The 26667-nt window shown below is 31.2% G+C and overlaps 1 protein-coding gene across 1 annotated transcript in view; it reads right to left on the minus strand.

The window, feature by feature from the left end:
- The window catches only part of LOC131850639 (extracellular serine/threonine protein kinase four-jointed), a 30786-nt gene extending 29054 nt beyond the window's left edge, over positions 1 to 1732 (minus strand). The window contains exon 1 of the mRNA XM_059200942.1: positions 1483 to 1732. The gene's annotated coding sequence lies outside the window, so the exon portion shown is untranslated. The remainder of the gene's footprint in view (positions 1 to 1482) is intronic.
- Positions 1733 to 26667: the final 24935 nt, after the last annotated feature.

Here is a 26667-nt window from a genome sequence, read left to right on the forward strand (position 1 = left end):
TTATATCATCGCAAAATTGAACGGGATCCTACATTATTTTATACTAATAAAATAAGCATTGTTGTATAGTAATAAAATTTAATAATAGTAATAGTGTTAAATATGGCATTGTAAATAAGTTGCATCCCATGACTTTGCTCCTGTAAATTAATACCTATACTTATTTACACGACTCTCCCAATATTTTCGTTAGTCAACTATATCGGTATTTTAAATTTAATAACAGTGTTTAGGTTAATAGATGAAGCATGTAGGTATTCTGTTTCCGTCATTGAGTTTTGATATTTCATGGCGTATAATAACTAACAATATTGGGGCACTTGATACGAAACGACAAACTAATTAATAACATTATCGAATGAAAAATAGATGGAAAGAGAGGAATAGGAAGACCAAGACACAGCTATATCATCCAAGTTCAAGAAAAAGTTGGAGTCGTGTCATATAAAGATTGATAGAAGATCGTGGAAGGTGGCGTGATCTCCATCGACAAGCTCCATTTCACCGATAGATAAGTCGATATATTCTTTATGCGATTTACTCGGAAAAACTGCGCTTATTTGATAATTCTTTTCCCAATTACATAGTAGGTCTGCTCCCATACTAGCAATTTAAGTCGATTGTTATTGTAAAAAACAAAATATTAAATATTATGTTATAAATAATATTGGTCATTATAAGATATATGAACTATGTAGATATAGTTATAAAATATTTTGACTTTTTTATGGATTATAATGGAATGATGCATGCACCTGCGCTATCGGTTTAAGCTGGCGGGGGGGCAATAGTGGAGGACGATGAGCATAAAGTCGAGTCTGTTAGCCTCTTGGCAAATGGCAATTTACCACGATAGTATCCAGAGGAATCGGCGTGGAGTTCAACTGACATGGTATTTATTGTACGTTGCTAGCAATGGAGTGCTTCCTTCCTTGGTTCTTAGTGTTCTTACTGACTATATTACTTTACTTTGAAATGATTAAGCTAAAATGTATTAAGCTAAAATAATATTAGAAATATGAAGTTGTCTGTGTTTCTTATTTCAAGACAACTGAATAAATCTTAACGAAATTCGATATGAAGATAGATTGTTTCAAGAGAACAGACATAGGCTATCTATAACAAAAAACAAACGATTTCGCCGGCATCAACAAGTGAGAGTTGGATATTGAACAACCCACCCTTAAATATCATTTTTATTATAAAATCTAATAACAATCTATAATCTCATAAAACCAGTGCCACGGTGAACTTTTTATTCCATCTCTATACTAACATTCTAAAGTAATATCATTAACATAAAAGCATACATTTTATCAATATTTGTACATTAAAATTGATTTGATCGGATATTGGAGTAATATAAAACTTGGTATATTCCCACAAGTGACTCCGCAGTGGGTAATAAACTTGTAAACATAATAATAAAGACACCAGCACGACAGACATAAAACAAAATAATAATAAAAAAATGCTACAAACCTTCCATAAAAATTCCAAACGTAATTTATATCAAAAGTTTCATATTATTCCACTGCATGTAAGCACTGTCACAAACACTTTATAAAAAGTACAAAATAGTTTCATAAAATATAATTTAATATTACTATAACACTTTTACCAGCGTCCGTTTAGTAATAAAAAATAAATCACAAAAAACCCTCGTAAAAATTAGTCAATAATATTTAAATCACATTACAGCTTTTATTTTAAAAAGACGTCTATATCCTTATGCATCCAGCGCAAGACTGCCGACTAAACTACAATGCACACTTGAATAAGAGTCACAGCCGTCTCTTTTTAACACTCGTAGCGACAAGTGAGTGAGCAGAACGGATATAATGGCATGCATTATGGTATCGCGTCTCGGTGTACTTTTTTCCGATTTCTTTGAAGGATCTATATATGATCTATAGATCTTTACAGCGCGTGAGTTATGCCTCCATCCACGCAGTGATTCATTGATACGCTGCCATTCCGTTCACTATAAAATTATAGTATTTGATTTTTTAACTATTATGGCTGGACGGCTGTTTAAAATTATGGTAAACAAGTTGTAACTGATATTTGATCAGTGTACAGAATCTCAGGTAGACTATAAAATACGAATTTAGAAATACAGTTTTTCATTAACGATCATTTTATTATATGCAGTAAACGTGAATACGATAATGAAGTGCTATTTTTGAAAAAAAATATTTTATAGCGATTGCTAAAAATCAAAATATAAGTATACTTTCAACTTTTTTATGAAAATAAATTTGTACACAAAATATTGAAGATTTTATGTCATGCAAAAAATATTCTGTGCAAAAAAAAATATTTACCTAAGTCCACCTATCTTGCCTTATCGAAATTTTGCCCATATAGGCTTACTTCCTGTCACACTTCGACCCGTTGGAATGTTTTGTGTTTTCCTCTACTCCACCATATTTAATATTTTACTTATTAGCCTTTTAGTGTCATGCACTTTGAGACATCTGTAGGTATGTATAGTTTTATAGTCGAGTAAACATCAAGTGTACAAGAAATAAAAAAGAAAAACAAACGTAGTTTTAATGACATAATTAGGTTTCGGCTAAAGTACTAGATAGAAGGTAATAAAGGTGTATGAGAGAAAGATAGTGAAATATGAACATGTTTATTTTAAATATAAGTTAATGTTACTCTAAAATAATATTTTAAATATAGATAAACTGTATACGTATGCTACAGTGAGAACAGACATAGATATTTTATATGTTCTCACTGTACATACAAAAAAGGTGTTTCTGTAATTTCTGAACTACGAGCAAAATTTACACAGAAAGCTTGAAGGTACACACATATCGCGTTACTCAGTAAATTTCAGTCTGTTGAAGTCTTGTTTTCCATAGACACCCTTCTCCATCAATGGCCTTCCAACCATATCATCAGAAAAGCACATTATTGAGACTAATATTATAATTTGAAATACATAAACATATAATATACATAAAAGTAATAACATAGATAGTGCCTTAATTGTTTTTTATTTCAATTTAAACAAAAATCGAAGCTTCTATAATAATTGCACTATTGTGAATCTAGATAGTCTTACGAGAAATAATGTAATTTCAAACGATTTGCAAAGAATATATCATTTGATCAGATATCAGTTAGTGTTTAAAAAATAGATTACGTGCGAATGTATACAAACTATAACAAACCTGCTTTGTTACACAAACATTAGGTGTGCCAAAAATAGTAGACTTATCACGGACAACTTCACTGGAAAAAATTGATTTTAATATTTTATATCACTTCTACAATTAGACGAAGTTAACGATGCCATGTTTATGACTGTAAAAAATACAAAATTGACAAACAAGTTGACGGCCCGCCTGATAGAAAGTGCTAACCGTCGCCTATAAACATGAAAAACTAAGAATATCTTCCAGTGAATTATAGTATGACGCCCATGACACCCTTCAAGGGTTGCCACTTTTCTTACATTTCTCAAAAACGTACTGACTATTTTGCTCAAAGCGAAATTAAAATAGCGTAACTGTGTGTGTGTGTTAATTCATAATAGGTATAGTCCGTATAGTCCATATATATTCATGATAAAAAGCTGGAAAAAATTACATATCTAATGGATCTGATTTAGTTTTACATAAAATATTTGCTAGAAAAATTTTAGAGGACTTTATGAATCACTTTGTTGATTTTATATATATTAATATACAGCCTAAATGTGTTACTTCCTATTACTATTATGTACTTTGAATCTTGAAATGTAGATACATTTCAAAGGAAAGCCGAAAAAGCAACCTACAATTCAGGAACCCATTTAAATATAGACTCGAAATTATGTCTAAATAGGTCCAGCCATTTAGGAGAATTACGTGACAATAAACGTATGTAAGATTTAAATATATTAAGATAGCAAACAAAGTAATTGAATGAAGTTATTATTTAGGTAGGATGAAATAAACAACCTCACAGAACTATGAAACTACTACAGGGCTATATGCCCATACTACATCTCTGGAATTTTCAATTTGTGACTAAGTCAAAGTTATTCTTAATTCCCACGTACGAAACTACTTCTTACCATGTGACTGTAAATTTAGGTTATCATAAGACCCCGAGAGAGACCCACATACGTTGTATTCTGTTTATACACATCAGTTCACTGGTCGATCGGTTTTTTCTATATGTTTATATAAGAAATAATTTCCGCCGTGCCGTCTCGCCTCAAGTGTTGTTACTGGACTGTGGGTACGCAGCTAGATTTGAACAGTCACGGTGAAAAGTGTTGAATTTTTAAATACAAATAACTAAGATTGTAATCCCAAACGAGGTAGTCAGCAGCATTCATGCTTAGAGAGTTAGCAATCGAAAAGTCTCTCTTAGGAATTGATCTCGATACTAAAATCTTAATAATATTAAAATTGCGTGTCGCCTGTATAGGATATCGATCGGTTTAAATTGACATGTAATGTAAGTCCACTATAATACGTAAGTGGTAACCATCACCTGTATACATGAACTGCACTGCGGATATGACAACAAGTGACACCCGTGACACCCCTCAGGCGTCGCCATCCTGGAGGACTAAGATGTCATGCCTTATCACCTGTAATTTACCCTTATCTCACTCTTCAGTCGAATCGAAACACTGCTTACAAAGCAAACTGTTTAGTACCTGAAATAGGTATGGGGTCATCTGTGTGGATACGCAAATGACCTTTTACTAAGTGTAAGTCGGTACCCTAAAGTTTTTTAAATTGTTAGTATAAATATATATTTGTAATATTCCTGCATCTTATTATTACTATACACGCAAATTTAGTGAGCATAACTCACTGAAAAGATTTTCATTAAACAGTGACGTGTTTCATTAAAATGCCATAAAAATCATTAATAACACAAAGTCAACGACCGCGTACAATACAGATGGCTTGATTTGTTTTATTTATTTTGCAAGTCTAATTATATCAATGAATTGGGAATGCACAATAATGATTGATGAGTAAGGGCGTACGCACACGATGTGTGTTTTTAAAATTACTTACACTGTAGCATAATAAAAACTTGAACATTTTCACAAAATTAATTAAAATATTTAAGATAAAGAGCGTATTTAGCTGATAGTGGAGTTAAGCAAAATAGAATTTAGAATTTGTTGACTCGTTTTGACACAACAGTACTGACATTAAAAAAATACAAACAAAGTAAACATATGTCATATTAAAAATATTTACTAAAAATATAAACAAAAGGGACTAAACCTACTACCTAAATAGAACATTATGTAGGTAGTAGGAGTAATTCCTTTTTTTATCTCCCATAATATTGTTGGATTGTACTAAAACAATTTGTATTGCACTCGGCTGCATTTGCTTTTTAAAACTGATAATAGATTAAAAAACTACGTCTAAAATTCAAAAGTGCTTAAAAATAAAGTCCTAGTTCAAGCGATTGCATTTGGATTAAAACTAATATCAGACAAACACGGTAGTAAAATTTATCGATTAATAATTTTCATTAAAATCAGTGCATAATTGGTTACATATATCGCTTAAATATTGACCACATAAAATAGTAGAATTTTCGTACATAATTTTTTATTATTACTGATTAATAAATATGAAGCTAGTACAATCTATAGAGGCACTATAATCCTCAAAAATGGTAAAGCGTGAGGGGTACCCACCATATATTCAAAACATATTCTGTGCGGTCTATGGTCTTATTTGTGTTTATAGGCGACGTTTACAACTTTTTGTCAGTGAGGCCATAGCTTGTTTGCTATTTATTGGCAGTAAAATAAAATAATATATTCACAACAACGGTAACTTACTACAAAATATGTGAAACTTATAAAAGTACGATGCAAGACGTTAATTGTCACGGGAAAGGATATAAGCCGTAGGCACTCAATACTCTTTGTATATCCCATAAGCCATATATTCTATAACATGGCATAAAAGTTATATATACTAGCTGTTACGTGCAACTTCGTGTGCTTCTTTTAGATTAAAGATAGCCTATATCAGTCCTATACAACTAGTCTTCAAGTCTTTCTTTAAGTTCAACCTATTTATAGTACCTAGTTGTAACAAGGTAATATGGACTCACTGTACGAAGTGTTTGTCTCCATGTTTGCAATAGTATGAGTGTAATATTCGTATTATTGCGAACATGATATTAATCGTTTATAGTAGTGGTCTAAAAAATTGTACATTTTGGTAGATTATTGATTTTTATGGAATGAAATAAACACTTTAATTTTATTTAAAATTCATTTGTAATTCGATTCACGCCGTGCTGAGAAGTGCTCAGAAATCCATCATATCCACAACAATGTTAATTTGACAACGCTCGTCCGCCGCGAGTATGACTCCAGTCTTATTTCCTGTAAAAATTCTGAATATTACCTGCTGTTTTATTAATAATTATGAGCCTCCAGAGGGATTTGAATATTTCCTGGTACTGAACTTTCTTATATGTTATATAAGTTTAGAATTAATACCGAAAAAATCATTTGGTAGTCGCCTAAGACTGCCATCATATATTGAGACCTTACATTTGAAAAAAACTTTTTACAATACATTTATCAATTATTTATTTATTTTTACTTCGTAATACACTCTATCATAATATCAAGTTTAATTATGATTAATTTAGCCGTTTAGTCATAAAAATATTTGTGTTCATCTGTCACCCAGTTTTATTGCTCAAACTGGGTGACAGATGAACACAATTTCACATTTATAATATTAGTAACGAGATGTAATATTATGTTATCTGTGGTATCGATAAGAATAGCCAAACTGACTTTTCATCAGAATAAGGTCAAAGTAAATTGGGCAGTATTAAATGAATATATGCAATTTATATAGAAAAGCTCTTTTTAAAACATTATATTTGCAATCTTCTGACAAACAACCTCTATGATCACTATTAAATTCTTTAACTACAAACCACCATTTAAAATTAATATATTCGAACAGTAATAATATTAAGAAGCAAGAGAGCTTTTGAATTAAAATTATATAGTAGATTGAAAGAAGTATAAATAAGCAAATATAAAAGATAGATATAAAAGATAGTTTCATTGAAATATTAATCATAATATAAAGAAAAAGAAAAACAGTTATTGTCATTAAGTCGAACAACATAATGTGAGCCCTTACTTTACCAATTAAGCAGAAGCAAACCTGTGCACATTTCAGAATAATTTAGTAGAGTTTATTAAAAATATTAGCCAGACTCGAACTCTTAACCTTCACCTTTCCTAAATTATAATATAATAATGTACTAAAACACTATACCAAATGCTCATAGCAAGTATTAAATTATTAAAATCATAATACAATCTCAGAATATAGAAGCATAAAGTAACATACCATAAAAGTATGGTACATTACTTTATGACTCCACACGCTGTGTGCACGGCTTCTTCCGCTTAACCGAGACGTAATTAATGGAGAGGGATAAAAAGCAGCCTGTGTTTTCCGTCGTAAGTTAAGCCATGAAAGTGGCAAAAATTAACAAACAAAGAAAAATCCCCACTTTTCTTATTAGCGGCCCCTTCGCAAGTAATTAATTCTATTAGGGGAGGGAAGGGAGTTGTTAGTAACGTGGACTAATAACTATGTCAGATTGACCTGTACGCAGATCCCCTGGGACACCATCATGGTAAATCCTTGTAAATTTACCACAATGAGCTAACTGGGACCAAGGGAGGATAATATTATATAATATAAGGGAGGATAAATTATCATATCATATCTAATGGGCTGGCGGAGAGACCATTATATATACATACATTAAAAAATTCCTGGTCTACTATCCACGATGGGCTAACTGACCTGACTTCAATGTTCCTCTAATGCTCCACTAAACCACTACCAGCATTTATCGTTAGCGCAGGCGGCTCCACCAATCAATATTTATCAATTAGAAAGAAACTATAAAGAATTAAACACTTTACTCAATATTGTTGTAGACTAAATATTTTGGATTAAAAATTACTGTGATACGGATAAGAACATAAACAAACTGAACGCCAGAGACCCAATATGTATATGTGTATAATAAGTACTTATTTATTACCAGCCCATACACTACCAGCCTAGATGCATATATAATGATGACCTCCAATGGTCTCCAATGGTCTGTGAGTGAGGCTAACAATGTGTGAAGCCCATGAAGAAGCCACCAGTTTGGTATAAAAACTCTTTTTCCACTATGCCATAACTTCATCGAACAACTACCAAATGCATCAGTTCTATACGCGTTACAAATTTAAAAAAGACGGTGTCGTTATCCACATTTTTAACGGGAAACAAAAACGCAGGTAACACTAAGTCATTGACTAATAAACAAAACAAAAACTGTTTACAATATTGACGACTCTATTTATAGATTGTAAAAATAACTGTTATTTCATAACGGTCCCTATTATTATAACACCCTCTATTGTTGTATGCTTTCTACTCAGAACGGCAAGAAAGCTGGATGTCCATTTTAATATATATATTTAAACAAAGGAATTGTTCCTTTATTTTATTGTGCTTTAACAAATCGCGTTACAGTTAATACATACGGTTATTGACCATTCTACTGTACAATTACTGTAACTGTAATATAAATATTTATACAATGTTTTGTCCATACTTTTATAACCATTTAGAGACTATTAGAATGCATCCGTCTTCTTAAATTATTAATTACTTTTCCCATGAAGCAGTTTAGATTATACTTGTGTCTGCGATTTCATATTTGTATACATTTGTAAATTGTCATATGTTAATGATAATTGAAATATAATAATAAATAAAGCTACTATTCACATATATAACTTGCCGTATATCTTATTAATATTGCTAATATTATAAAAGCGAAAGTTTGTGAGTAAGGATGGATGGATGTTTGTTACTCTTTCGCACAAAAACACTGAACGGATTTTAATGAAACTGTACAGTAATATAACTTATACATCAGAATTACACAAAAGCTATAATTTAAAGAAATATTATGCAGACAGCTAGTGATGAATAAATTACTAAATAAAATTGAAATTTATTTCTTTAAACAGTTGTAACAATTTCAATTGGCCAAGAGTAATTCATGTGAGCACCTGTTGAATTGCCTTAATTGTATGTAGGCATGCAAAAATTTTAATTTTATGAACATTAATAATATTCTTACATGTATTTTAATTATCGATTAAACATTATTATGTCCAATAAAATAAAAATAAAGTAAATTAGTATAATAACTAACAATTTTTATATGAACAAAATGTAATTTAACTCTGCATAAAATGTATTAGAGAAAATATCTAAAATAGTTACTTTTTTCTTGATACTGGCACATTACAGTAACAAAATAGTTTACATACAAATATTATTTAAAAACTCTCTCATAGCAAAGATTTCATTGAATGTCAAAAGCGTTCCTGTACACGACTGTCCATTAGAACTGTTATTTTTCGTCAGTGAGCGATGTCGATAACACTTTAAGTGTCTCACTGTACTTCAGTTAAATACTTTATACTATAACTATACTACTGAACATATATCGCTCCAACTTAACCAAGTAGTAAATACATATATCATTTATTTTTATTCCACAAAAATGTTCTGGATACTATAATATGATTCCAGATCACAGCAAATAGGAAATATTTTGGGCCATTTTTTATAAGCACTATCTATCTATGTACATCAAGATTCAATTGTTTTATTCGTTAGCCCTTAGTTATCGTTCCATCCAACTACTCTGTAAAAGATCTGCCTGAAATATAGAATCAAACTTTATCTATATATATATATGTATTTATACTAATCATGAATTTGTCAGATTAGATAGCCATAGTGATCAATAACAACCAAACCATTTATACAAGTAGATCAGTTAAGTTGTTGATACTCGTATAAAAATATTACACTGAAGGCTGACATTATTATATACTAACTACCTAACTCCAGCCAGTGACTCCATTTATCTGATACCCGTAGGATTTTCATTTAATACCACGGGATACGATCTTTCAAATGACGCATGATCATATACCTACGAGAAAATACCCACCTACAGTGAGTTCATTAATTTAATACTTAACTTACCACACTGAGCTAACTGACGTGACCTCATGCTCATCTTATCATCCTCCACTGCCCCGACAGTGTAAACAGTTAGCGAGTGAACCATTTCATTATCAAAACATAATGAAATGGTACATAAGAAAAAAATCTAACTTTATACAATAATAGTATCTATAATACAATGGTCGTAATGGGGGGAAGGGATTAATAGTGATAGGTCCCTATTATTATATTATAGTCAAATTTGCACTGCAACGCAAATTTAATTTGCATATTTCATATTTTTTTAACAATTTGACATCCAAACTATATTAATCTTCGAGACAAATACAGACAACTAGTCACAACTTGAGTGTTTCCCATGCTAACAATATTATCTATCGTCATACACGGTTTACGACAAAAAAGGGACAAACAAACAGACAAACGGATCATTAACTGGGGACTGAACCATCCCAGCGCATTCTATACTTCGGTATGTCTTAACATTGTAGAGTTAAGGGGAAGCGTTCTCTAATCCATTTAAATTTATTTTACAACTTCATCCGGATTGTATTTCAGTTTTATTTATTTATTTCAATTTACCAACTGCATCATAATTTATCTGACTGCATGTGATACAACGCATTGCAGATTTTTTACTAAATGTTTTGATTGTTATAAAGTTAACAAAATGATACATGAAAACTTATCACACGTGGGAATAGATTCATATTACTTTATACATATGTACCAAGAAGTAAGTAAATATTTTTTCACTCGGAATATGAAAATATAGTATTTTTCATATCATCAACAAAAACAAGAGAACTATGAAAATTGTCAACATGCCTTCATTACTAATAGATGATAATAACACCAAAGACATCACAGAATTACAATGACTCTCTTGCGTTCTCCCTTGTATTGAAGACGTAGATAAATTTAATAAGCACTCGTGTTTACTGAAAATCATTTAAATATTAATTTAAGGTTTTTTTTAAATAGGAAGCTCATAAAAAGTGCATAAAAAAGTCAATAAAAATTAAAGGAAAAACATAAGTGTGCGCTCCTTAACAATCGATGGTCGAAGGCAAGCTTTGTTCGGTAGGTCTTTGAGTTGGTATCTCGCTGATTTATTGTCTACCCGTCTGTTCGTAACGGTAAACACTCTTTGACAAGCGATAGCGATTCTTATTAATGTAGTGACAAAAATATTTCTCAATATGCGACCCTCAATCCGTGATATAAATATATTAAGGTATCTATCAGAAAATAGAATTAAATTATAATTTTACAAACAGGCAATCAAGTTGGGCTTTAGTTTTAAGTCGAATACTTACCTACAAGGCCGTCTTGGTCAACACAAAAAGATATACCCATGAATACTTTATTGTATTGGGATCAAACCAGTCACTATCATAAAATGGGACAGTGGACCAAATTATCGCTACACTACTCGTTACGTAGCGGATGTAGAAGAACTCACTCAATTGTCATTATCCTACCAAAAAAACCCGCATCAAAAATATATCAATTATTACATATTTGAGGAGAAAAGTAAGTTCTATTTTATTTAAAAAATAATTTTATTTTCAGATAATTATAACTTTATAACTAAAATATGAATATAACAACGTCTTCCGCTCATCGCTTAGCTACTCGCTTTACCACCATCTCTGTGACAGCTTCCGTAACTGCCGTGTCCACTAACACGAGTTTTTGTCTGTCCGTTTGTCATAATAGCTGGTTATCTATTTAGTGGCAGCATTTTGGGGTGTGATTCAGATGTTTTAGTATTGTATATTGATTTAAATATAGCTGGCTATACATTATTGCACTATGGCGTGTTTATACTACATAGTATGTTATCTTTTTCTGCAATTAAGGAAAACGGTGCGATAAATATAATGAACAAGATAGACAGTGCAATATTGAACATGACAGTTGATGATAAGTATGAATTTTCAATTTTAGGAAATTGCAAGTCATTACAGAGTCGGCACTATAGATACAAAAACTGTTTGTTGCTTACCAAACAGCTTACTATGCAAGCTATATTAAACATAAACCGAGAGGATAGTTCTGGTCTACTGAGATGCAAGCTTCGTGCCTAGTTCAGTTCATAGAATCACAAATTGTTTATGAAACGTGTATATGATTGTGGCTGAATAATTGTATTATTATTGTATTTGATGAGGTGATATACAGTTATAAGGTAGTTGTAATTTCACTACAATTCTACCTCCTGAATGCCACTGGCGACACATGTTGAGATGATGTCTATGGTGCTGCTCATATAAGCAAAGGTTGTCACTTACCATCCGTTCGACCATCGGCGTTTGCCATGTCTGTTACATAAAAAATTCTATACATAAAATATAAACATGTGGGTGGTCGCTAAATACGGAATATCTGATCCTTTTATTTCATTTTCTAATAGCATATATATAAAATGTTAAAATAGGGTGAGTCGTATGACTTCATTGTTGTCAGTCATATCACTGCGGGTTTTTTGGTGATGACTTCATCATATTTCATTATTTATAGCTGCATTAGAAGCATTGATACACTATGGTTCAAACTTGTTTCTTTTAAATGTTACAAAGAATGATTTTGTTTGCGCCGAGTAACCGGTAGAATTCAATGAAATAAATTGTAAAGGTGATAAATTCAAATATTCATACAAATATGAATAATTCGAAAGTGGAAGTACCTATTTTCTCTACAAGCCGACTATCCTACCAGACATACAACATTTGTATGTGGACAACATTAGAATACATAATATTGGCAGTGAATTGAAATCATATTATTTTTTTATAATAACCAGTCATATTTAAAATTACTTCTCGCTAGTGAATTCATTATAAAAAAGTTAGCAATATATTTAATATAGGTACAAATAGTACTTCTATATAAATATTACTAAATTAAACTCTCAAGTTTTTATGCTATTTAGAGAGATTCGAACTACTGAAGAAATTGAAATAAAACAAAATGGGTACTTTTTTTATTAATTTTTTTGCACAAGTTCGTACAATAAGGGCAGTTTATTTTTTTATGTCGACAGCTATGTAGATTTGTAACTACCTACCTCCTAGCCTATGTAGATTTATAAGGTCTTTTTGGAACCTTAACGATGCACTATATTTACTAAACCAATATTTAAGATGCTTCTATGCACGAAAAATTATAAATTATCCGAAGAATAATTTAACAAATATGTAGACGAGATTCTTATGTAAGGAATTATATTATTTTTAATAAAAGAATAAACGAGAAATGAAGATATTTTTGTAAATCTTTTTTGTAAGTCCCTACGTAAGTATTTTAATGTAGACGTTATACTTAATACAAGCTACAAAAAGCAGTAGAAAGCGCCACATTCAATAAAAACCGTACTTTTTTTGTTTAAACCATACCATTGCACAAACAAACCACTTACCAACAGCAACTTCTCAATCGTAACAACAACTTGAACAAAGATTTGTTTTTATAACCATAAAAACAAACGGAAGGCGTGTCGGCCCTCGTGTTATACAATGCAACTCAATTTAAAAATAACATTATTGTTTCTATTACTTCCAGCAGTTCAATATATACACTCCCATTTTATTATTTTTCCTTTTCTATCTAGTGACGTACAATGAAACAAATACACTGTAATATTCTAGTATATTTTTTTACTTAATGATAATGACAAATAATCTCACGCCGCTTGGTAGAAGGTCATCTATGAAAACATGTTAGAAATAATATCGTTTCGGTAGGTATGTGTCAATTACTATCTTTTTCTGAGGACAAGTATTTTCAAGATATTGTAACAGATTGCAATGTCCTGTAATAAAAATAGAAATAGTACCTACTACCTACATTCACTTCATTATTACCTATACTTATCATTGAAGTGAATCTAGCGTATATCTTGGTTATCTTGGCGAAACTACTGAATAAATAATACTTAATAAATCATATAGTATCGTGTGATCCCAGACTAAGAAGGGTACTATGGTAGACCCATAGTAAATACAATTGATACATATGTACATATACTTAATACTTTTGTGGTAGAAAAACACATACATATTCTTCACATATATGTAATAGGGCAGCTCAATTTAATACGAAACATATTTAAAATAAATACCAATATTAGTATGCATTTTATAGTTTCTATAACTTTAAAAAACGCCTAAACAAAAACCGTATTAACAGAAACAATTGTTCTGAGAACAGTCTTTAGTTACGTTACGATGCATTTATTCTTTCAAATATTTTTTTATCTTTTTAAGTACGCAAAGAGCTTGTTGTGTAGGTACAGTTAGGTCACATTGAAGCAAAACAATTTGTTCGCTGATTTCTTTACAAATATGAGTCAGTTTTTTTATCGGTTTCGATATGGTGGTTTCAAAACTAAAAACAGGCTACGACAATAAGTGTTCCGGTTTCTTGCAACCTAATAAAAATGTCAAAACGTAGCACGTTTGGAAATTGGATTTTGCGAACATTTTCAAGTTATATTACCTACTATGGCGAGATTATGCTAAACAAATTTTGAAAATAATATTGCAATAAAAAAATAAATGTTGAACACAATATTTATTTAAATTTAAAAAATTGTCTTTAAATTCCGCCCTTCAAATTAAAGAATATTTGTTTACTACACAAAAACTTAAATATTTTTTTTTAAATCTAAATATGTCAGTATTTAATACAGGTATACATAGAAAAACACCCAGATAATAACCACAAATATAGTATTATACGGAATAGAATCCGCGACCGCGATCAAAAGGTGATGCAGTCTATCTAAACCACTAGATCATTAGTCACTAATAATAATGTCCAATCCTCCCTTTTTAAGGGACCCGCGTTTAGTGCGACATTAATGGTATGCTATGTTGTACTAGTGTGGTAACAGTATAAAGTGATTATCTCGTCTTGTTACAAGAATGGTAATAAAAAGCGCTTTAACAGTTTTCTTTACTTCTCAATCTGCCACGAGAATCGAACCCGGAACCCCCATTTGCAATGCTATAACTATATTCCATACAACCAACCGCAAATTCACCGCACTCGTCGTATTTTATGAATGCCCATAAGGGACCCGCATTCGCGAGAAAATAATTTTTACGACAACATTACGAGAAACGTACGAATTCAAATTATCGTGCACGGCAGTGGAAGGACAAAGTGTGCTCATTATCTATATATTAATACGTGAAGCAAAAACTAGGAAAATTACGCGGATGGAGGAGTATGAAATTTGGCACAAAGTTTATATGGAGAAGGAATGCAGAAAGCTGATATTATTTATGATCACTTATAAAACACAATAATGAACAAAAAAACACATACATACACTACCATACATTTGGCACGCACATACTCACACACTTACATCTTTGACAATAAAGTTGTAATATAAAATTTTGGATCGAATTTCAACAACTGAATGGCCAAATTGTTGAACAAATTAGTCCAAATTTATACTGACTAATCAAAAATATTCAATCCTGATCAATTTGCCGCCAAATGAAAATACATTACTATAAAATAATTCTTCTCTTATTACAACAGTACACGCTTCAATAATAGTTGAATTTAACAAATCTACCGGTTCTGTAGTTTCAAAATTATTTAAACATGTTGTACGTATATTCTTGAAAAACTACATTTGATACGCTTCATTAGCATTTTTTGTCGTTATTTACTTTCGACTTATTAGTATTTCTAGGATTTATATTCTTGAATAGATGCCCTTTACTCAAAATTGCAATGTTTGATATATGATCGTTAATAATATTTTTTTAATATAAGTGTTTAAATTATTTAAAAAGTTATGATATCTGAATGAAGTTTCACTCTTCACATTATACCTTACTTAAAGGATTTTTAAACATTTTAATACCAATTTCCATTTGTGCATTTTATGAAATAGTGGTTTGCTCCGGTTCTAAATAAACGAGAAAAAACCAGAGACGTTCAAAATCGGTGAGAACCGGTTTTCAGAAACTGACATTAAAGTCCTATATTTAATACAATGTAGTAAAATGACACAATTTTCAAGAAGAAATGCAACAAGCCCTTATGGACAATTATACAAAAAAAAATATACAATACAATGTCATTGTCTCTGGGGTATGGTCTATTGAACTTTTTTACATCACTATTTAGACACAATTGTAAGATATTTTGTTTTTCATTCAATATATTTTACTTAGGTATTATTTAAATTGTCTACTTGTTTGTCACGAAATTTCCGATTTATTATATATACGATTAACCGTATATAAAAAACCGGAGCCAAAATTTGTCTCCGGTACAGCACTATTAAGAAATACATTTATTCATTTCTTGCTTTTTCATTTCTCGAGACAATATAGACTTTATTAGCCTCAGATTATAGCCGATAATGGAGCCAAGGTGTCAGTTTTATTGTTGAAAAACGAAGTAATGCGAGGTTAGAATAATGTGGACTTGTATTATTTAATATAAGAATAAGTTTATTTCATTTTCATTACCATTATCATGAATATATGACATACCATTAACTTTTAACACCGGTATTACATGCTGAACTAATGTAGAACTCCAAATAAATTATAGAAAAAATCTAAAATAGAATTTAATTAATTAAAGGTCATCACAGATAAGATAATATTGGTGATATAGATAATAGCATTACTAGCAAATTAAACTACTACCTAATCTCTGTGACATTATTAACATATTTAGCAATGTAACAATATATAGTAATTTCTAATGACAAATTATGTACAAGTTATTTAACGTTGTATTTTATTTATTTACTATTCCATGAAGATTTCTATAGTATTATTTGCTTTCCATTCTTAATATACAAATAAAATACCGAACTTTTACAAATTTTAGTAACATTAGTAATATTATTACGTTTAATATTATACACATTATGTGGTTATGTCCATATAATATCGCCACTAATATCAGTACCTTAAAATAATGGCCGATAAGCAACCAATCATATAATTGAAATCGGGTTGTTTTTAGGCTGAATAAATAAAACTGTGGAGATCATTCGACAAATTAATGGGAGTACCATATTACTATTTAGGCAGTTAAATATCTAAATGTAGTATGTTTTTTTTTTAAACTATGCTTTTAGCTCCCATTTCCTGATTAAATATTGCATTAATTTGATTTATCTCAGTACTTTTTTTACAATCCCTTATTCAATGTTCAATGAAATTTCACATTACAATTAACGAATATTGAGAGATCTACGCCGCATAAAGTCAGTGTCTATCTGTATATTTAGAATAAAATAGTAAATCTGTTTGTGTGTCAAGGTTTCACATAAAAACTGCTCGAAAAATTAATATGATATTTTCACTGTAAATATGAGTGACAAAATTCTAAGTCATCTATATTTATATATATGTAGTTTAAAATAAAAACATTCACATTTATTTGTTGCGCTGATTTTAGAAATAAAATTTACGTATAAGATCACAGTATATAGTGGGATGCAGTATTTATAGTATGTGTTTATCCAAAATTCTTCGGCCAAACAGCGGGAAATATCATAAATTTAAGGTTTTGCGAAACGATATCGCAAACAAAATGGCACGCTTCCGACTGTAGCTGAATAAACTTTGTTGATTTAATGGCATTTTTGTACCGCTTGGAATTGAATTGAATGCAAACAAACTGACTGGCCACATGATGAAATGTGATGATTGTCGCCTACAGATATGAACCACACTGTGGACATAAAAGTGCACTCATGACTTTCATACTTTTATTCAGTTAAAAATGGTTTCTTCAAATGTCATATTAGGACAACAACTATATATAAGTAATATACTTAATACTAACTATTTCTGTATTTGTATGTTTAACACTTTCTTATTATATTGAATTTATATTAGCGGCTTGCTTACTAGAGCAAAGCGCATTAAGAAATACTGGCCACCAGAAACAAAGGCATCGTCACTTAAATTTAGAAAAAAGATACATTTAAAATTATAATTGCATCCAGAAGTACTCTGCGAATAAATTCGCATTTAAAAATAAGTAAATATTGAAATAATGTAATGATTATTAATAAATACTTTGGAATAAGCGGTTGACCATTAAACAATATTACACTGGTGTTGGGATATTCCTGAGCAAATCTATGATTTTTTTTTATTTAATATATGTATATGTAATCTAACAGTTTAATTTGAAAAAAAAAATTTTGATTTCCTTAGTTTTAGTCAGGCACTAGAAAAATAATATTTTTTTTATGAATCCTTGATACCTTTTTATTATAATTTTGTTCATTATAGAAATTCATTTTAAAAGTCTTTTCTCATATGCAAGCTCGCCTCAATTAAAGTGAAGCATTGTAAGTGTGTAACTATGGAAATTCTTATTTTTTTAAGCATTCATTTTGTTTTATTGACCTCTCTCTAATTTTGACCAATTCTCACCACTCATGCGTTTCCATTCCAGAGGACTATCATGTCATACCTCTTATCATGTAATTTCACTACCTAACCTGCAATCTACTACCGGAACACAGCTTATAAAGCACAATGCTTAGCGACTGAAATAGGTAAAACTGAGGTATTCCACACTAACATTTTCACAACGTATTATAAAAAGGTACGTGAGCTATATGTATTTATTAAAACGCCTAATCCAGTATTCATCATCTCAGCACGAAAGACGTCCCCTCCTGGACATAGACCTCAAACCAGTATTACCTTCACAATTCCGCCAGTCTGAAGAATAATTCTAACTTCCCTATCCCGCATTACTATTTAAATACATTTATTTCGCAGTCTGTCGTACGCGGCACAACTATAAAACGTTGGATCCAGGGACCCTAAAAGCCGTCTCATTCATTCAAAGGCAGTTTTATTTGTCGCAGTAAGTTTCTTTAATGTCATATAAAACCTATTTGAATAATATTTGAGCATTTAAGACTTTGTGCGAATACCATGTTTTGCACGTAGGGGGTCGATATTATTTGATATAAGTTTATGACCGTTTGTAAAGTGGACGATGCAGTAAGTTTTATGCTATTGCTTGATATACATTTTGAAAGTATAGTAACATTTTATAACTTTTTACCTTTACTGAAACTTCCTCATTCATCATCATTAAACTATAGATTAATACATCCCAATTTCTAAACGTCTGCAAGAAAATGACTAAAAATTATGATAATTTTAAAGCTCTATCAACGTCTTATTCTGCCAGAACCCAGTTTTATAACAAGTTTAAAAAGTGAGATTTGGTATTGAAATTATAGTGTCGGAAACATAACAATCTAACCTAGCTCATGAAAGATATCACTGGTATCGTATTTTGTTAAGTCGGCGATGCAGTTCGGAGTAAAAAGGTGAAATAGACTAAATTGGATTTCTATTACCAGGAATCGAAGATAAAAATAATGCTGAACTTTCACATTATATTGATCAAGTGACTTCGCTGTTTGTATTTATTTTAAAATTACTTTCATATTTCTATATTACTTAAAAACATTGTTCAGGTTGCTGAATACTGTCATAATGTTTTTAGTTTACCCTTTAAGATAAACCCTGCGCTAGCTACAATTACCGTCAGTTGGATGAACAAGTCAGCCTATTTGTTAATCACGAAACAATAAACGCAAATTTGTTCTTCTTCTTTTTAAGTTAATGGATATTCTCTCTCCTTAGATTATACAAGCTATCGGCACTCAGTGTACCAATGACTTAATATTACAAAGAATACAAAATAAGCCGCATGACATGTTGCCAACACACATTTTTTTTTAATTTAATGAGATCATTTTAAATGGCCATTTTATTGGTGCAAGTTGAGTTATGGAGGTGTACTCAAACATACATATAGTCAATTAAATTTTGCATTTTGACAGTATAACTAATGAAGATTTTCTGTGGAAACAAAAAAATAAAATAATACACAAAAATTGTTTAATTTACTATTGTTTAATAACTCACATGGTATACCCATGTGAGTTATTAAATTAAACAATTTTGGTGCGAAATAATTCTCTAATCTGTATTACGGGTGTCATATAATAATGTGATGTACACTTACAGCTACACATACAAGTGGAGGTTACATCTTACTTTTAGAAAAGCTCATTCACTATTCTATTTACAAAAAAAAAGTGTATACCCACTCTCTTATTGTATTAATTTACTAATAAAGGCAGAAACATAATATAAAATAATATATAAAATATAAAACATAATAGCAGAGAGGGTGGACTCACTGCCCCCTCTGAGTTATAGACAGTTTTGTTTCGTTCATTACTTTTAAATTTTATTATTACATAAGCAATTGTATTAATTTTTATTTGAGACAATTAAAAAATATTATTAATTATTAGGTGTATATACGACCTCCTTATCAATTACGATTTCAATTTTCAAAGCAATACAATTCTTTTGCTAACGAAAATATTATTTATTGGTTAACATATCATCTGAACACAAAAGATCCCCACCACAATAATTCATATTATTATCAATATTGTTTTTTTTATCACTTTGATTTAGTTGTAAACTACTTTCTTTTATACCAACTTTCCTAAAATCGATCCCCATCATAATCCAAGGGGATCAAAATTATAGCGGTCTGCACTCAGGTTCTTAGCATAAGCCTTTAACCTATAGGTGTATCAGTAAGAGGGAAGATGGCTTTCAGCCACCCTTTAAGTACTGTTTCCTCCTTGGGTTTTTGATTAATGCGCTTAGACTCATTTTCCTATTTTCTTCCGGTAACAGTCAAATGTCATAGGTCTAGTACAGCCATTAGAAAACTTAGAAAAAAAAATGTTAATGCAAAGTATATTCTTGTTATCAAATAATCATAATATTCATTCTACTTTGTCCTGTAGATATTGGTCCCTATACTTACCAAATAAGCGCGAAAAGCAGTACAACCATTTCCCAGCAGCAGTTGGATAAAAAGGCCCACGCGTTCAAAAACTCAAACAATTTCGAACATCTAAATACATGCACAAAACGAATGGCTCGCATTTGTCTCCCTGCGTGCGACGCGACGCCACTTTTATATTTATTTAAAAAAGGAATACATTTTTAAATTAAAAAAAAAGAACCCGCGCCCGATCGTTTTGTTTCTCTTTCGCTTGCCCGCGCTTCAGAGATAAAACGAAACGATACAACCTATCACATACCACAGATTAGAAAAGGACAGAGGCAATCGATTGTTTTTTTTCTCAATGGCCAGTTATGAGAGCTGTCTTTGGTGGAGATCATAAAGAATTTAAAAATGATATTACTAAGACATCTCTGGATATTTTGAATGTTTACTTTGATACGTTGGTTTATTTTTTTCCGTCCTTTCTCATAGAACGGTTTGAAAATTTCTTTGAGACATCCGGGTGTCCTGCTGTAGATAATAATCTTATTTTTATTGAATAAAAAAAGCTATTGATCGTATCAGAGCGATGTTTAAAATGAAGAATGGCAGGATACCGCGTATGAATGTTTTTATTGAAAATAAAAAGTCATATGTAGATGTCTATGGTTTTATTTATCATTCTTAGTCAGTTACTCTATGGTCATACATATTAATTTGTCTCACGACCGTCTACTCAAATATTTATTTTATTTTAGTTAATACCTACTTCATTATATTATTTCTTTCTGTTTATGTTTCGAAACAACTTTATAATACTTACAATCATAAAACCTGGATAAAAAATAGTTGATAACGTATCTATCAGATAAGCTAAAATTTACGTTAAAAAAATCTGAGGGAAACATTTAATCCCCTCCTTTACAATACAAAATTTATAATTCCGATAGAAATAGATAAAATAGTATTATCTAAAGTAAATTCGATAGACTTGGAAAGACAGAAAAGTTAATAAAAAGCTTCTAGAGATGTAAATACAGGCAACAATATTGCTACACCTTGACATTAACGACCTTGATGGTATAGCGGTAACACATTACTTCACCTTCCGAAGGTCGTAGATTCGATCCTCGTACATTTTGTAACATATCATGTGTATTGATCTGCGTGTCTGCTATGTATTAATTCGTTACAAAAAATATGTTATAAATATATATGTTTATCAGATGGTGCGCATTGTAATAGCTGCGGTAAGTTTAAATCAAAAAGGCAGTATATTTACATGGGCATTTATTATTATTTATGATCATATCCCTTATAAAAAAATCGCCTTTTTTATCCGAATATAAGTATGGTATATGTTCTACATATTTTTTGTATATAAAACACATTATGACTAGCAGCGATTATCAAATATAATAATACCTTTATCAAACTTCTAACTTACTGTAACCTGATTTATATTTATGACTAAAACTGTAATACTATGTAAAATAAAACTCTTTATTTAGAACAGTATTAAACTGTAGCAATGGACATTAAATTCATGTTAACTTATGATATAAGAAACTATACAATGGGTAGACTCGAGCCTATTTAGAAAACCCCATGTCTCAAAATGGACTCAACCACGAGGTCCCAATTTGCGCGATGCCGCTTGCATACCGTTGCGCTACCGGAGGTCGACAACTTAAACGTTTGTCCCATATTTTTTGTTAAATAAAAATGTCTTTGGACATTACTCATTTCAATAAAAATAAGAAAAAAAGGAAACCACACTGAAGTGAAGGTTACCCTTTTTGTTACGAGAAGATTTAAAAAGAAAAATGTATACATATAAAAAACATAAAAGCATTCCGCCACCGGTACTCATAAGTCACTGCGGTATATTTAACCGATTTTGACATTAAAAAGGTCATGGCATTTATACTCAACGAGCGGTTGACGGAGTTGCACAAATATGTATCGACACAATTGTAATCAGTTTTATTTTATATGTTTCTTAAGTAATGTGGTAATAAAAATAAAACAGTTTTTAAGGTTTTGTAACCGTGTAATATTGTAACAATATTGGTTATATACATAAAACATTAGTTTCAATTATATTTCTGACAGTATTATATAAGTATGATCGTCTAGAAATTAAAATATTATGAAGTAATGTCATAAAACATGATATTAAAAGTACTAACGAAGTAAAAATGCATGTAAATTGCAAAACTGTGATGTCTGTCTATACTATCCCTATTATACAAAGATAATTTCAGAATAAATGGGGTTATTGGGTTTTTTATTATTAAATTTGTAATTATTATCTTTTTGTATACCTGTTAGATGTATTTCATTACACAGATTAGATTCAAGTGATCTAATTTGTACCTATGATTTATTTTATTATTTTCATACATACAATATGAAAAATAAATTCCTTCTCCAACTTTTCACTGTCGGCTGCCTCGTGACCGTATCGCAGTCGTATCGTGCTCATCCCTTATGGTTAAAACGTCACAAATAGTTTCGTATTATTGATGACTGTACACGTAGAGTAGAGCAAGCATGCAAGAAATATTTTAAAGATAAAGAAGGCATGTCCCGTACTTGACGTTCGGTTGAATTGTTAGTTTATTTATGACTTCTAGAGACTAGCAGTGTATTTCTTATCACTTATTAAAGTAACCCGGACTGCATGCTTACCCCGTAGAGGATACGACCTGGATTATTGATTACTGACTAATTTTGCTAGTCAGCTAAATAAGTCTGCAGCCAGGCTTAGTTTTACATATTTCGGTTGAAAAGTTCGGTTTAGTTACAACACCTTAGTCCTCCAGAATAGCAACCCAAAAGGATTTATCTCACTTTTTAACTGGAACATATCTTACAAAGCAAGTTGCTCAACGGCTAAAATAGAGATTACCTTATTTGCAATATGCAGTAAATATAAGACACAAGTAAATAATTACAGCAAGGCGGCCTTATTGCTGAATGGCGGTGAGAGGAGATAGCTAAATAGACGACTTTGTAGACAGTCTACCTTCGTAAATTATTTTTAGTTGTTCAGCCCATTCAAAGTGGTATCAGAAATTTATGTTGCGTTTTGAAATCCAGTAGTGTTAACATGTTATATGGTACCTACGTCAAACTTAATTATGACATTAATCTTTTAAGTAAAGATTGAAAACTTTGACTTTTTAACTGATCGTATTCCTTCCACGTAATGGGAAGCATGAATATGAAGATGATCTGACTAGATCATCTTCATATTCAAGTATACAGTAAAAAGTGGTCTGTTTGTTACATTTTCACAACTAATCTTAATGAAATTTAACTTAAAATTTGTATTACGCGGTAAAAATTGATCTAGAAAGGGTTGACGTAGGGAATGAAAGTTTTCAAGTCTATTGCTCACCCAACAGGAGCCGAGATAGGGGGAAGGCGCATCGCGTACTCCAGTGCAGTTCCCCCACAGTAGGAGGAGATAGAGGAATTGGCAAAAGGAGGAACTTCCCCCAGTTGAGGAGGGCCCGCGCAACCGTCGCTGGGATCGCGGTCAATGGAGAAGTCGTTCCCGCGACCCTGGCACTATTGCGGCAGAATGGGAGGAATGTCGTGGTGTTTTTTGTGTGGAGACTCACAGTACCCGTCCGGCTAATCCCTGAGACACAATAGTCTCCATGAGGGAATAATAGAATAGAATAGAATATAATAGAAAATCATTTATTCAAATAAACTTACATTGAAGCACTTTTCAATAGTCATTACATTTTTTTTAATCTACCGCTCGTTCGGAAAGCTGTCTTAACACAAGAAGAACGAGCAAGAAACTTGCGTGTTGCTCTTTTAAATAATTTTATTATTACTTTACATTTTTAAGTTTAATTGTTGAATACAAACCACCAATTATCACTAATTCAGTTATATACTCAAATAGAAAAATATTGAATATATAACCAACTGGTTAAACAATTAATAAGAGGATATCAGTCTTAGTGATTAGAGCAGACCAGTCCCTACAAGCAGCACCCGTTCACGAGTATGACGGATGAGCCAGCCATCACTGCGCTCGTCCATATTTTAGGGAGCCCAATGACCCGGCCCACCACGCCGCCACAAGTCTGGACATTTTAGTGAGCATGACTACTGAAAACACTAGACCACGTCAAAGCTACTTACAATTGCCATCTGATAGTTATAGTATTCACATTTTACATAAGAATGCATGCGGCAATCAATACAAAAACCGCTACGCTTTCATATTTCTAAAATCAATCAAATCAAGAAAGCAATGAGAAAATAAAATTATAACGTTGTATGCTAATAAACTAATTATTTACTTGATATGTTGTCATCTATGAATTCGTCTATCCTGTAATAGGCTTTCTTACATAAAAATTGTTTAATATAAGATTTGAATTGCCTCTCTGTCAGATTTAATGCAGATTCTGGTAGTTTATTATAAAATCTTATGCAATTACCATAGAATGAATTACTGATTTTGTGCAGACGGCATTTAGGTAAAATAAGCTTATTTATATTGCGTTAAGTTTCTACTTGTACAGTCTTTGAGTTTTTTAAAACTCTCTAAGTTCTTCCGTGTATACATGATATTTTCATAAATGTATTGTGAAGTAACGCTGAGGATATTTGATTCTTTAAAGCACTGACGTAATGACTCTCCTGAACCCATACCATAAATATAAGACTATGGAAATAACTAAAATATACAAGTTTAATAATAAAAAAGGCGATGAAAGTTGCAGATAAAGTCATGGGTGCCAGCTAGTGTAAAATATTTAAAAATATCTTTGCATCTTTATACTTGTAAATATGCAAATATATTTGTAAATATATAGTATAACCTCAATATTGTAGTAGTTAGTTTTATATCATAAACTAACACATCTGCGCCAAGATTTTTTACACCAACATAAAATTCTTGTTCTGTTTTTTTTGTAATCCTAAGCTCATCGTCACTGTTAAATAAAAAACGTGCTATTTATAACTTATCAATATTTGGACTGTCGAACGTTTCCACTATAATTTTGATGTTAGGAGAGGGTGAGATTCTTTTTATAATAGGGATTAGTGACCATTGCTAGCAATAAATAATATAATAGCACTTTAAGGTTTCCTCCATGTGGTGAAACCGAAGTGGGCAATTCCTGAATAATTCTTCACCCCTAGTAATTCAGACGTGCATAGGCTCCGGTAATCGTTTACCATCATATGGGCCGTATGCTTATTTGCCACCCACCGACTTAGTATAAAAATATTAATAACTAGACTGTAAAAAGTCGTATGCGTCAAACTCAACTATTTCAGCCGCCAAGCAGTTTGCTTTGTAATCTGTGATTCCATATATACTCAGATTAGGCAGTGAAATAACAGGAAAAGAGTTTTGATATCTTAGTCCTCTTGGATGGCCCATGAGTTATATTACGGATGTCATCATGGTGTCCGTAGTTCTATTTGTGTATATAGGCGACGATTACCGAATACCATCTGGTGAACCGTCAACTTGTTTGCCATACCGATTATATAAAAAAAGAATAAAAATTCATCAAGATATACTAACGAACCTGACTTCTTGCCCATTATAGTTGACTACAAGCTCTACTTGGCTTAGACAAGAAGGGCAAAGAAACAGGTGTAAAGAATTGTCAAGAATTATTATAATCATTCGTTGCAAACGAAGCTGCTAGCAAACGACTAGTACTTATAAAGAAGTGTTATGTTT

Source organism: Achroia grisella, unplaced genomic scaffold (assembly GCF_030625045.1).
Source record: "Achroia grisella isolate CSIRO2021 unplaced genomic scaffold, CSIRO_AGI_Agris_v1 utg114, whole genome shotgun sequence".
NCBI classification, from domain to species: Eukaryota; Metazoa; Arthropoda; class Insecta; order Lepidoptera; family Pyralidae; genus Achroia; species Achroia grisella.